Source organism: Macrosteles quadrilineatus, unplaced genomic scaffold, assembly GCF_028750875.1.
Source record: "Macrosteles quadrilineatus isolate MER2022 unplaced genomic scaffold, UCM_ALF_1.0 Scaffold_9__3_contigs__length_116548681, whole genome shotgun sequence".
Taxonomy (NCBI): Eukaryota; Metazoa; Arthropoda; class Insecta; order Hemiptera; family Cicadellidae; genus Macrosteles; species Macrosteles quadrilineatus.
The window spans coordinates 114,403,916-114,416,446 of NW_026542602.1; the positions used below are offsets into that span (position 1 = coordinate 114,403,916).

General features: G+C 35.7%; 1 protein-coding gene across 7 annotated transcripts in view; it reads left to right on the forward strand.

Moving 5' to 3' along the window:
- Nucleotides 1-12,531, forward strand: part of LOC129002960 (dnaJ homolog subfamily B member 3-like) — a 99,319-nt gene that overhangs the window by 47,029 nt on the left and 39,759 nt on the right. The window lies entirely within an intron of this gene.

The window sequence follows — 12,531 nt, forward strand, 5'->3', positions numbered from 1 at the left end:
AACACTAGTGTTATATAGTCAATGGTTGAACTTACCTAGGAAATTTCAACCAATAATTATCACCTCAAATACAGACTATGCAAGTACTGTAGTTCCAAATTGGGTTGCACTTTACTTTAGGTCCTACACTCATTCGAATGAAAAAGTATCGATCGATAAATCGATTGTTTCATTCTATGTATCGTTTGGTTAGTTAGGTAAGGCCTAACCAAACGATATATCGAATGAAAAAATTGAATAATCAATAACTTATTTTCATTCGAATGACAGTAGGACCAAAAGTAAAATGCAGCCAATTTTAGATAGCTTCTTATGATAACAATAAATAAACAAAGATAACTCTACCGAGGTTTCGGCCACACTATTCTTATGGCTTTACTTGTGTGCTAAAGCTTTTGTGCTTTTCCGAAAGTTTGTTTTTAGCGAATTTCCCATATAGGGAATAAGCTATTACCGTAGTACTCATGGTAAGACCTGGACGCGGGACCGATTTTTTTCGTTTTGAGGTCCCTAGAGGCCAAAAACACCATCCGTTCAAATTCATTTACATATATGTGTCCGTTAGCGCGATAACTCTAGCAAAAATGATCCGATTTTGATGAAATTTGGTACAAACGTGTAAACCTACTTTTATTCGAACGAGTTTGCGATCCAGCATAATCGGACCATGGGAACAGGGGTTTATGGGGTGAAAATGTTTTTTTCCCATTTTTGACCCTGAAAACAAAAAATTTCAATTTCTTTCTAAACCGTTTTGTAGAGCTTAAAAAAAGAAATAATTTAGTATATTGAAGCACTGTTGTATGCCTAACTGTCACGGAAAAAATTCAAAAATAGTGTAATTTTTAAATTTTCATGTTATGCTTATATGGAGAAAAAGAAAATTGTTGTAAGTTACTTTACTTGTTTATGGATACATATTGATAACATTATGCAAATTTATTTATTTCATCCTATACTATTGATGTTTGGTCAAAAAACACTTTTTACCTTCCCCGTAGCAGCAAACCTAAGCACTCGTTAAATCTAATGTTATTTAAATAGGGAATAAATAACCTATGTCTTATTTATGGAAATATTTTAGTAGAAATATGATCAGACAAGTTGAAATTCGCTTAGTCTGAAGGTTTGCTGCGGCAGGGGTATTTTTATCTTTAGGTACGCACTTAGTTTAAAAACTGTAATACATAGAGACTTAAAATTTTGCATGCATCAGTCTGGGTACTTGGTGAGTACAAAAACAAAACATATACATTATTAGTACGGTAATAAACTTTTACCTTACAAAAAAATTCCTAGGCCTATTTATTTTTATTTTTAGAATATCGCAAAAGAAGATATTTTAATTTTTTAATGGTTGGAAATAAATTTTATGTTGATATATTTCTTTGAAAAGTGGTTTAACATAAAGATATGGATGTGATAATTAAGAGTGCAAAAAATCAGTATTGTCGGTTTTTAGTGGTTTTTGTGCTATAGGCCTACCCAAGCTTAAAAATGTACTCGAACTTTGTAGAGAATCTCCATTAAAAAGCATTGAACCAGAAAAAGTACAGTCTCCCCTGTAGTTATTCCTGACCCTTGCCAGTTTATCTTAAGTTTTACGTTAGTTACATTTTCTTATTAGATTTGATATCTTTTCACGTAACTTTACTGCTTTAGATTCAAAGCATGAATATTTTTTGGCTCATCTTTATAAGTTCAACTCTCAGGACTTTATCTTATTGCAGTAGAGTTTTAAAACCAATCCAATATAATACTCAATGCTGATAATGCTTGGAATCAAGTCCATTGCAACCGCAACCAAGTTTTTTTTAAAACCCTTGCTCTGATTCTATTAGTTAGTAGGAGAATTAAAAGAAGTCACCCAAATATTTACGGTATATACCGGATGGGGCCAACATTGTGGACATTGTGTTTAGTAGGTACTTTGGACCTAGGGTATTGTGGGATTCCAATTTAACCATGAGCCAATGGGTTGGTTGATTCCTCATATTTCCTCATTGCCCTTTTTCATATCTTTAACCTGAATAATGTTTGACTATGTTACATCCATACCGAATTTGAGTTTTCTAACTAACTTAGTTTGGGGAATCACCTCTTTGAGAGCTGCTTAGGCCTACGGCAAAACTTTTTCTAAATAAGTTACAGTCCTTTATATTTAATGAAGCAGTAAATGCAACTGGACCTTCCAATGCGTTAGAAGGGTGTTGCTAATCCGCAGCAAGGCTAGGCTGGAAATTGGCCTCAGTTGACTTGACTTGCTGCAGCCTTGGTAAAGTTGTGTGGGATGACGGAACAGAGATGTGCTTGAGTGGGAGATCGGAACTGTGAGCTTGCATTTCCCATCTAACGATATATTTTTTATTCATACAAATTGTTTTCTAGTGTTATGTAATAACCTAAACCCAATTTTTTGGGTAGTTGCTTTGCCTGTACAGTACTTTGCACGAGGTCGAGGTCGCTTATGAAAAATTTTCTCTCTTCAATATCTACCTGTGAAAATAGTTCCAGTTTTCACATTTTCTGTTAGTTGCAGAAACTCAACTCAGTCGTATCAGTTAATTTTACTACATTCTTTTTGGTTTGATTTAATCAGCCAAATGTAGGGCTGAATGCCCTTTGCCTTAACACTTTGACGAGGGTCATTTTACAGCCTGAGGCTTGGCGAGGCGAGTGCCTGCCAGGTATCAGTGACCGGTTCCACAGTGTGGTGGGTATGGGGTTGGAAAGATCGACCGGGAGGGGGGGGGATGAGGAAAATTTTTAGGGATAAAATTAAACTGTTATAACCTAACCAAACTTGCTGATTGTGAAAAAATTGAACGAAGGCTTACTAATCAAATCAATATTAATTTTCAATCGATATAAGGATAGTCCAGTTAAAAAACTGTATGGTCTCCATTACATCATGTTCACTACCCCCTTTCACTATTACCCTGAATTATTACTCTTACACTCTGGGGAGTAAAACGGCACTCGGACCTATCTGATGGTTTTGACAGTATATAATCCCCATGTCAAAGAATAGAATCGCACGCGCCATTTCCCCAATCAGCCTTGTAGATTATTAACTTCTAGATGAACTTACTAATAGGTTAAAGGGTAATATTTTCTATACAAAAATATTATCTTTCACGTCTACTATACATGCAAGGCCTATCTCGCTATTGCGAGAAAAACCTTTTCAGGGCCTATTGGCCCTGAAAAGTGGTCAAAAAAATAATCCTAAGGGAGATTTAATGACTCGGTCTCATATTTAAGTTTAAATAATGGAGTGTATTTTTTATCCAGGGCTGCGACCAGCCATGAAAACATTGAAAAGCTTAAATTATGCATGAATTCTTGTGACCATGAAAAAAGGCATGGATTATGCATGGATTTCTCAAATGGACCATGAATTTTCAAAATCAGGAAAAATTTTTAACCAGTACCATTAAATTTTCCAAATAAAAAATATTTCATATTTAAAAACAGTTCATAGAAACGAAAAACCATGAAAATACTGTGTGGAGATGATTATTTAACATGTTCCACGGTCAGAAACAATTGCTTATTTCATTCCAAGTCATTCAAAGATACTGATGTCAGCTGAGACTTCCTGAGGACTGTATATGGTTAGAAAAATCATTAGTAGGCCAACCCCTGCGCATGAAAAAGGGGTATGGGGACTTGAATCACAAAACAGAAGTTTTAGACCATGCACGGAATTGAAACGGGGTGCGCAATAAAACCGAATTTCCGACTGACGCCTGATTTTTTTAGCATTTTGGATAAAACCATTATCCTTTACTTTACTTTTTTATTGAATGGCGACCATACATAGTAGGTATTAATTATGTAGGTATTAGTATGAATGGAGATGAGTGTAGGATGTATCTTAGTACGTTGTGGAATAAGATAAACCAGAATGCACATTTTATGACAATTATGTAGGGGGATAAAACTGGATGAAACAGGACTTTTTTGGCTGGGTGAGTGGGATTTTTGTTTTATTCCGGTGGAAAGACTGAATTAGACCTAGACTTAATATATTTTACAATTCTTCTCCAATATCTCATATAGAATATGAGCTGGCAAGTTTTGTTTTCAACTTTCTTTTGAATGTTTATAAATCACTCAAAAAAAGATGTATATTAAGTATAAAAGGTTATTCAAAAGTAACATACAAAGAACCTGCCACTTTAACGTCAGTTTATGAAATCAGCAAACCTGAATTGTGTTGAAATGGTATAAGCGCAACAACCATGAATTTTTTTTTTTTAACTACCAATGAAAACCATGAATTCTGCATGAATGTTATCATCCCTCTGTGGTGGCAACCCTGTTATCCTTTAGTTTATTTGAAGGATTGAGAAGAAAGACTATTTGTTTCTGTCAGGTATTTGGCATGAATGATCTAATATTGATTGTTGAGCTTTGCATGTCCTTAAGCTTTGTCGAACGTCAATTGTTCTGGAAATACTATTTCTATTTTCTCTTTCCCTTCTTGAGTACAGTTCTAGATCAAGGCCTTTAAATGATGCCTTTCAAATCAATAACGCCACCATTGAGACTAAGAATATGATTTGGGTAACTCCAGATTTTTGTGTTTAGCCTATATAAGACCTAGCAGAATTACTAGCTTCGTACGGGGTTGGCATATAAGTATAAAATGCTTATTACAGTTATGGGAGAGGACACAGTTTAAGAAAATTTGGTCTTTTAGTTTATAAGGTATCCTATAGTGTAACACACATCTACCATAGCCCTAATGTTCTACCACTGCACCTAAACCATAGAAAAAAGTAAAGTTCTCATTGTCTACCACAACTTTTTGGCCTGACAGACGTCGTCCTGTCCTAATGTGGTTTTATGTCAAATGCTCGTTCATTTTCAAGATGAGCTCGTTCGCATCGCTCAATCGCATCCTGGTTGAAGTTCGTTTGGTACGCTTACTCACCTTTGGGTTGGAGCTCGTTCGCTGCGCTCACTTGCCTTCAGGTTTAGCTCGTTCGCTACATTAACTCACATTTTGGTTGCAAATAAGCTGTTGTCATAAATAAAAAAAAAAAATAATGCTATACCCTGTTGGTAAACCTATTAACCTTTTGATGCTATTGAACATCACAGAATCAAATTGTTTAGTTGAACCAGCTGTTACGATACTTTAATTCCATTTAAATATAAATACTCATAAGGTTAACATGGGGAACTACAGAGCCACTGGGGCGGAGCCCGAAAGGATTTTTGAGATAAGAATATGCCTAAATGTTAATCGGGAGTAGTTTATGCGTGCAACACACAAACAAAGAAAACAATTTACAAACTTTCAGATTTATATTATTATTAAGATTTGTGATAGGTACAAAATGCAAGCTCTGCATTTTTTTACATGCTTTATAATGAATTTAAGACAAAAATCTGAACCATTGTGCACTTACTTGAGCTATACGACTAGACAAACATGGTCTACTAACAACCATTTAAACTAATCTGAATCACAAAGCAAATATCATGGAATAACTTAGGCCCTACGCTCATCAACAATTTAGTTTTGCATTTCATCAAAATTTCCAATAATGCTGTAAATTTAAGTTGATAATTATTTTCTATATTCTATATTTCTATATTTTCTAATAATATTCACTAATTCACTCCTTAAACCTATTGTTGTATTAATTTTTTTTATAAGAAGATTTAATAAGAAATGTCTTCTTTCACTTCACCATAACGATCGGTAATATTACATTGAGACAGGGACACAAGGTTTAATAGTTGAGGATATCTTTAGTCATGTCATCTTAAAGAAATATTTTGATCGATCTACTTCTTCACCACCACAGCTTTCAATATTGAAGAGATTTGTGTGCGTTTTTCATTGTGACTCCTCAGTCCAGTACTCAAAAAGTTGTATACCTTAAGTGTGTGTTAAGTGTTCATGTAAGCGTCATGCTTCACATCAAAGTTTTTCAGATGGCAATTGTGGTCATAAATGGCACATCAATTCCAAAATTTAGAGAAACCATGGAGTATTTCATTGCACTTCATTTCTCAAGAGTTGTACCTTGAGTGCAACTATGTTCATGTTAGGCTTCATGCTATATATCAGGGCCTGCCAGACGACAATGGTGGTCATGATTGGCAGAGTGGGAGGAGAGATCATCACCGTAGGCGGAACCTTGGGCCCTGAGGTCATCGTCTCATCTCCAGTCGTACTTTGGGTGCGCATCTAGACTGTTTTATTTGCTCGGCTAGAGGTTAACGTTGTTTATATCCTGGTACTATTTAAAAATAATATTTTGTACCGAATCGTTAGAAATCTAGGTCAATTAAGTTCAAATGCTGCAAAATATTAGGGGTGGTTTTTTCCAAATTTGGTTGTGAGACGTGAAGTTTTGATTTGTGAAGGTCCCTACTTATGTAACGCTGCCAAAATTGTGATATCAGAATTTCACTTCTCCCTTATATCTCACTCATCTAGGCCTACTGCAAAATTGAATGTGACATAGCGTATACTATAGGTGTAGTAGGCTATGTTTGGTCCAAGTGTTGGTTGACTAGTACCATAGACCATAGTACCATTGTAAATTTTAAAGCTTGTTTTTGTGTTTAGTTCATGTTGGTGACACTGATAAATATAGTGTTGACAAAATTTAGTTTTTATTTTTTTAGGGTCAATTTCATGATTTGTACTTTACTGTGTGATTATATTACTAGGGGATGAGTTATTGTTTATTATTATATCGTTTTATTTGGTTATGGGGTTTTGAATGACTGAGATAAAAAAAAAATAGCTGATCCATAAGGGTACCTGAGATAACTCTATTGGTTTCTTAAAATTTTAACTGGAAAAAGTTTTTGGTTTACAGATAATTAAAGCAGGATTAGTTGAGATGGTCCGGCGAAACTATTAAAAATTTGAAATATGTTATACAATAATTCTGTGTAACTTGAAGAGTAAAAGATAGAAGTGAGCCAGAGCGAGCAAAACATGACTGGAGTACATATAAATGCACTTCATTTTATGGATGGTAATTTCAAGGTCGCCATTAGCAATATTCATCTGTAATAACTTAGCGCTCCGATCACATAGAGACCAAATACATTGCTTTAAGTATAGATTCTCAGTTCTGTACTGCAACATTGTATTGCTTCTTTTTAGCGAATTTCCCCTATAGGGAATAAGCTATTTTTTAAAATATATATAAGTTAAAATAGACTTTCCCTTTAATTAACTGCCACTATGCAAGTTCTATGTAATAATACACAATCCAAGGTTTAGGTTATGCCTTGGTTTTAACAAAAACCAACCCAACTTAAACTAACATAACAACCCTAAACAGGATTAGTTGATAATTATAGCATTTCAGCCTGAAAAACATAGTGGTAACTTAGGTATTGAATTAACGGAATCATGCAGTGCCCAATGACTACGTATGCTTAGTCCGAGCTTTTTTTTACCAAGATGTACTACTCGAAAATTTCTATCATGTTTCCAGGGGGATAATATTCTGCTACCCCACTAGAATTAAACCTGCATCTTACCCTAATCTTAGATTCTGGTAGCTAAATTTTTCTAGAAATAAAATTGTTTATAGATAGAATATTAATTAACTGGCTGGGTAGTGACTGGACAATTACTCCCTTTTGAATCCAAAGGTATGCTGAGGTTAGACCTACAGACTTAAGATCAGACAAATGCTGGGGACATCAAAAGTAACTTCTTTTTCCTCAGTTTGTTAATGTTTTAGTATCCTCAAAATTTTAGATTCAAATACATAATTTCAAAGTTATTAAAACACTTTCACGCTCAAGCTCCATGAAAGGTGGATGCAAAAATCCTATGAAATATATTAGCATAGACTAAGCAACACAAGGGAGTATGATTTATCTATGATATTAGATACTTTAAGATGCAACTAGGGACAACAGAGTTTTTTGATTGGTTGGGGGTACAATTATCTCACGGGCTCATAGTGCATCACTTGCAAACCACAACCCTGGATTCAACAATCATCCTGTAAATGACTCAGAAATAATCAGATGCATGTTGCATCCATGGGTTCAAGTACAGTAGTAGGTTAGTGGCACCGCAGTGCTGCTGTAGTACAGAGGTCCCGTTGAGTGAGTGCCCCTGACACAATGGAGGCCTTAGAGCGTGAACAGACAGTTGGCTTACAATTAGCTGTAGACACAGGCGGTACAGTACTGGGTACTGTGGCTAGTGGGAGCCAGACCTCGCCTCCACCTGGCTCTCCAACTCATTCTGTGTAGCCATGCATTTTTACATTAGTACAGTTTAAAAATTCTAAGAACTGAACTGATACGATTATTTCATAAAGCGGTCGTAGTTAAAGGTACTTTTAAAAGGGTACATGAGGTTTAAATGCGCTAAGTGTTCTGCATTTGACGGAAGAGTGGCAATGAAAAAGTGGATCTTGTAAGTTTTCCTTGGCTCAATGGCTTCCCTGACAATCTTTTCATCTATCCACTGTTTTACAAACTTTATAGTTGCTGAACAAATGTTTGCTCGTAATCTGTGTTTCAACTAGTTGGATGGAGCATGGCAAGGTGTATGTGACGTATGGTGGCCAGATTTAGTCTCTGTTTACAGCTGTTCCCGTGTAAACACTGAACACTTCCACTACTAACACCAGATACACGCGCACGCACACCGCGTACGACTGGTACGACGCACTAGAGATCAGTCTTGGATACGATCTTTTACGTCAACGACCTTCTAAAAACATAGCATTTAGATGCCGTAAAAATTTTTAATAACGCTTCTGTTCATAATAGATTAATAATAAACATTAGCGTAGTAACTATCTTGATTTACCTAAAACTGTGATGTTAAGATGGAGTTGAATAAAAATGAGATAAGGCTATATAATACTACAAGGTTTTTAGTGAGATTAATGTAAATATATAGTGACCTTAACAAAGGCATACTTTAAGACTTGTCAGCACACATCGTCAGCAATGGTAAAAGTTTGGGACTATAAGAACTGAGATGTAAAATTTGTTCTCTCCGGCTTCTTTTATTGCATCACAATCTTCTCGAAGGAAATCACAAATGAATCACCCGGAAATATCATTCAAGCTATCGTAGCGACCCGGCGACGTGTGACTCAAAAGTCACGAGGTATTCTGTGAACAAAACTGCTCTGTGTTACCAGTAACATTACACATACACTATACACAGTATAACTTGTCGCTTCAAAAGAAAATAGAGCTTTACCGTTGTACCATAATCTGTTTTTGCAACTACTGTGTATTTATTATTTTGGTGTCTACTGACATTTCCCAAGGTTGTTGATTGTTTATTGTCACATCAAATTAAAACTTTAACAAAAACTAGGGACGAGAGTATAGACTGTTTTCATACTCTCTGTGTGTGTCATTTAAATAGGTTTTTTTTAATACAAAATTGCGACAAGAGGTACATTTAGACGGGATGATTTCTTCAGTAGGCTTATGCAAAACTCTTAAGGCACAATTTTTGGTTGTAAGAGCTGTGTTGTCAGTAATTTCACAACGGAAATTGAATAATTGAAATCGCCTTGTGCCAAAAGTCATCTGTCAGCTCAGTGTGCGAGGGAGGGAGTTTTGATAAAAGAAGACCTAACAAGCGACCTTGACTGTTGTGAAGCGATCGCAAGGGCGTCGTCAGTATTACCAACACCAAACTGTTACTTCCGGTTACGTTGGTGTTGGTGCTACAAACGGTACTTTCTTTGACGTTAGTCCACGTGTGGAAGTAGAGCGGACTTTGGCCTTCGTGGTCGAGGGAAAACTCGTGGTGACGAAGGTAGGGAAATTGGTGTAATTTATTATATTTGACTGGTCGCTGTCGTTGTCTTGGTCTTAGTCATCCAGTGGAATTACGCTTCTTGCGTTACATAATGTACGATTTTATCAAATACTTATTTCAGGGTGTCAACATTCTGGTAAGTCAGGGATAGTCATTAAAAGTCGTGGAAACAGGCAAAAAATCATGTAAAGTCATGGAAATCCCCAATGATGGGTGGATTTGAGGGGACCTTTTAATTTCAATGCTCTAGTCGGCCGTAACCCCGACTATTTCATTTTTCAGGATTTTTCACAAATGTACGACAATTTAATTTGCAGTATTTAGTTGTATTAATTTTTGAGTTTTGAGTTTGTATTAGTTCATTGTTGTACTTATTGTACTCCATTGTTATTTGTTAATACATATTTCAGTATTTTCTGCGAAATACTTGTCTAGGCAGTATTATTCGTGTGTGTGTGTGTGTGTGTATGTTATATTTAAATTTTCGAGTAAAGTTCGCGAGTCATGTAAATCAATGGTTAATGGTCATGGAAATAAATGGAAAATTTTCCGTGGACACCCTGTTATTTATTTATCATATTTTAGTCGTATTAAATATTCTTATTTTACCCTATGCGTTATGATAGACGCATCCTACTTCAGACATTTTGTTGAAGCCTTCCAATAACATGGATAACGAAAGAGTCACGTTAGATGATAAGTAATTAACAACTACTGGGAAACACCTTTTTTAGTAGTTACCGCCGAATATTGTTTATGACGGGTATGAGACGTAAAATTACAGCACTGTATACCATTTTTTCAGATGGCAAAAGCAATAAGTAAATTGCAAATGTGTTTAAAGCAAATTCTAGCTTTTGGAGACTCCAAAAATATAGTTTTAATACGTTTCATATGACACATTTACGCCGGAGGACCTTTCACCTAGTGACCAATGAATTTTACATAGAAAAATGTTTATATCCCCCCTGCCTTAACGAAATTTTCTTCAATTGCCTCTTAGTTTGTTTAATCAAAAGGCTTAGTGTCTTAAACCTTTTTCTAAATCAGGATGTTATCAACGTATACATATACAATCTAAGCTGGCTTTCTTCTGGTATATAAATAAATCCTGTGCAACCGTCGTATACGGTGACAGTGACCAGCCTACGCACGTCAGACAGGCTATAGGCCCGCGTTGGCGCGATGTTGGGGAAAGAAAGGGCATTGATCAAGCGGTGTGGGAAGCGCTCCAGTTGCATAATTATTACTCTCTGTCTGTCCCACGGGTCTACGCAACTCTGTGCTAACTAGCTGTCAAACTCTGCCCCCTGCTTTGTCAGATTAGCCTCATAATAGCATAGATTAAACATGCCCAACTCTCGCTCCAGTGATAGGCCAGGTTTTTTTCCCAAGAGGTTTTTGGTTCTCAAAACTCGATTCAATTCAAACAATTGTCCTTGATATTTGGACTGGTAATGAATGGTCCTGGCTGAAGAAACAGCTGATCTGATAAACATAGCCTCTCTTAGAGGTTGTGACTAGTGATTGTTAGGTAGTCCTTCCTTTAGTCGGTGGGTAATGTATAAGGATTTGTACGGATTTATTAGTATGGCGTAAAATATCGTACGTCACCATGTACGTCACTCACTCTTCCAAAATGTGTTTACCGGACTCGTATGGTAATCCCGTACAATCTTCAGGTTGTAAGGCGTCTTTCATACGCCTTGGTATTATACTACAGTATTACCGTGCACTTAATCAGCTGATGAAATAAACAGATAAAATGCATCGGTGATTTGGCGCTCAGACTTACCAGCTCGCTCCCCAATTAAGCGTTAGTAGTAATGATATTCACCTTTTCTACTGAAGTGTCTGCGCGTTTTCATGTTTTTTTTCTAGAGAATTTTGTACTAAATCCAAGCAAAAATAAGTTAGTTGATTTTGCATTGATTTAAATATAAATGCATTTCTGCGATCGTGACGTTTGTTATAATCTTTACTTTCTCCCCCTATAACATAGTAGGCTATATGGAGAAAGTTCCTATTGTTTTCGACAAAATTTTTGAGTTTGAGTTTAGAGTGGATATTTTCAATTTTTGACCCCCTGAATAAAAAAAGTTGTTTTCGAAATGATGTCTGTGTGCATGGCCGTGTCTGTGTATGTCGATGTATTCCGATTTTGATGAATTTTGGTATGTAGGCACTAATCTATGGTATTTCCAGGAATTTTTTAATTTTGATTTTTAATGGGGATTTTCTCACAAAAACCATTAAATAATGGAAAAATCAGATTTTCTCGAAAATGGCCCGAACGATTTTCATAACAATTTAGTATCTCCCTAAATAAATGGTAGGCTACAAATCCTATATCTTAAAAATTACGGGTTAAAAGCTATTTTAACTTATGTTATTTTCCCATAAAAATTCCATAAAATTAAAAAAAAATCGGATTTTGGACAAAAACCCGGTTTTGATTAAAATTAATGTGTGTTATGGGGATTGCGTTATTTCGTTCAGAATAATAAGGACCATAAGTCCTTATTACCATATTTCCTTATTATTCTGAACGAAATAACGCAACCCCCATTACTGTAACAATCACGGTTCAGATGTTATTCCAACTTTTGTGATTTTTCCTACAAAATTATAATAGTTACTGCCACCGCTTTCCCATGATCCCATGATAAAGGTCGTTGACAAGCTTATGGGAGAAAGCATGTGTCAGATTGCTAATACAGTTTATTAATTTTTCG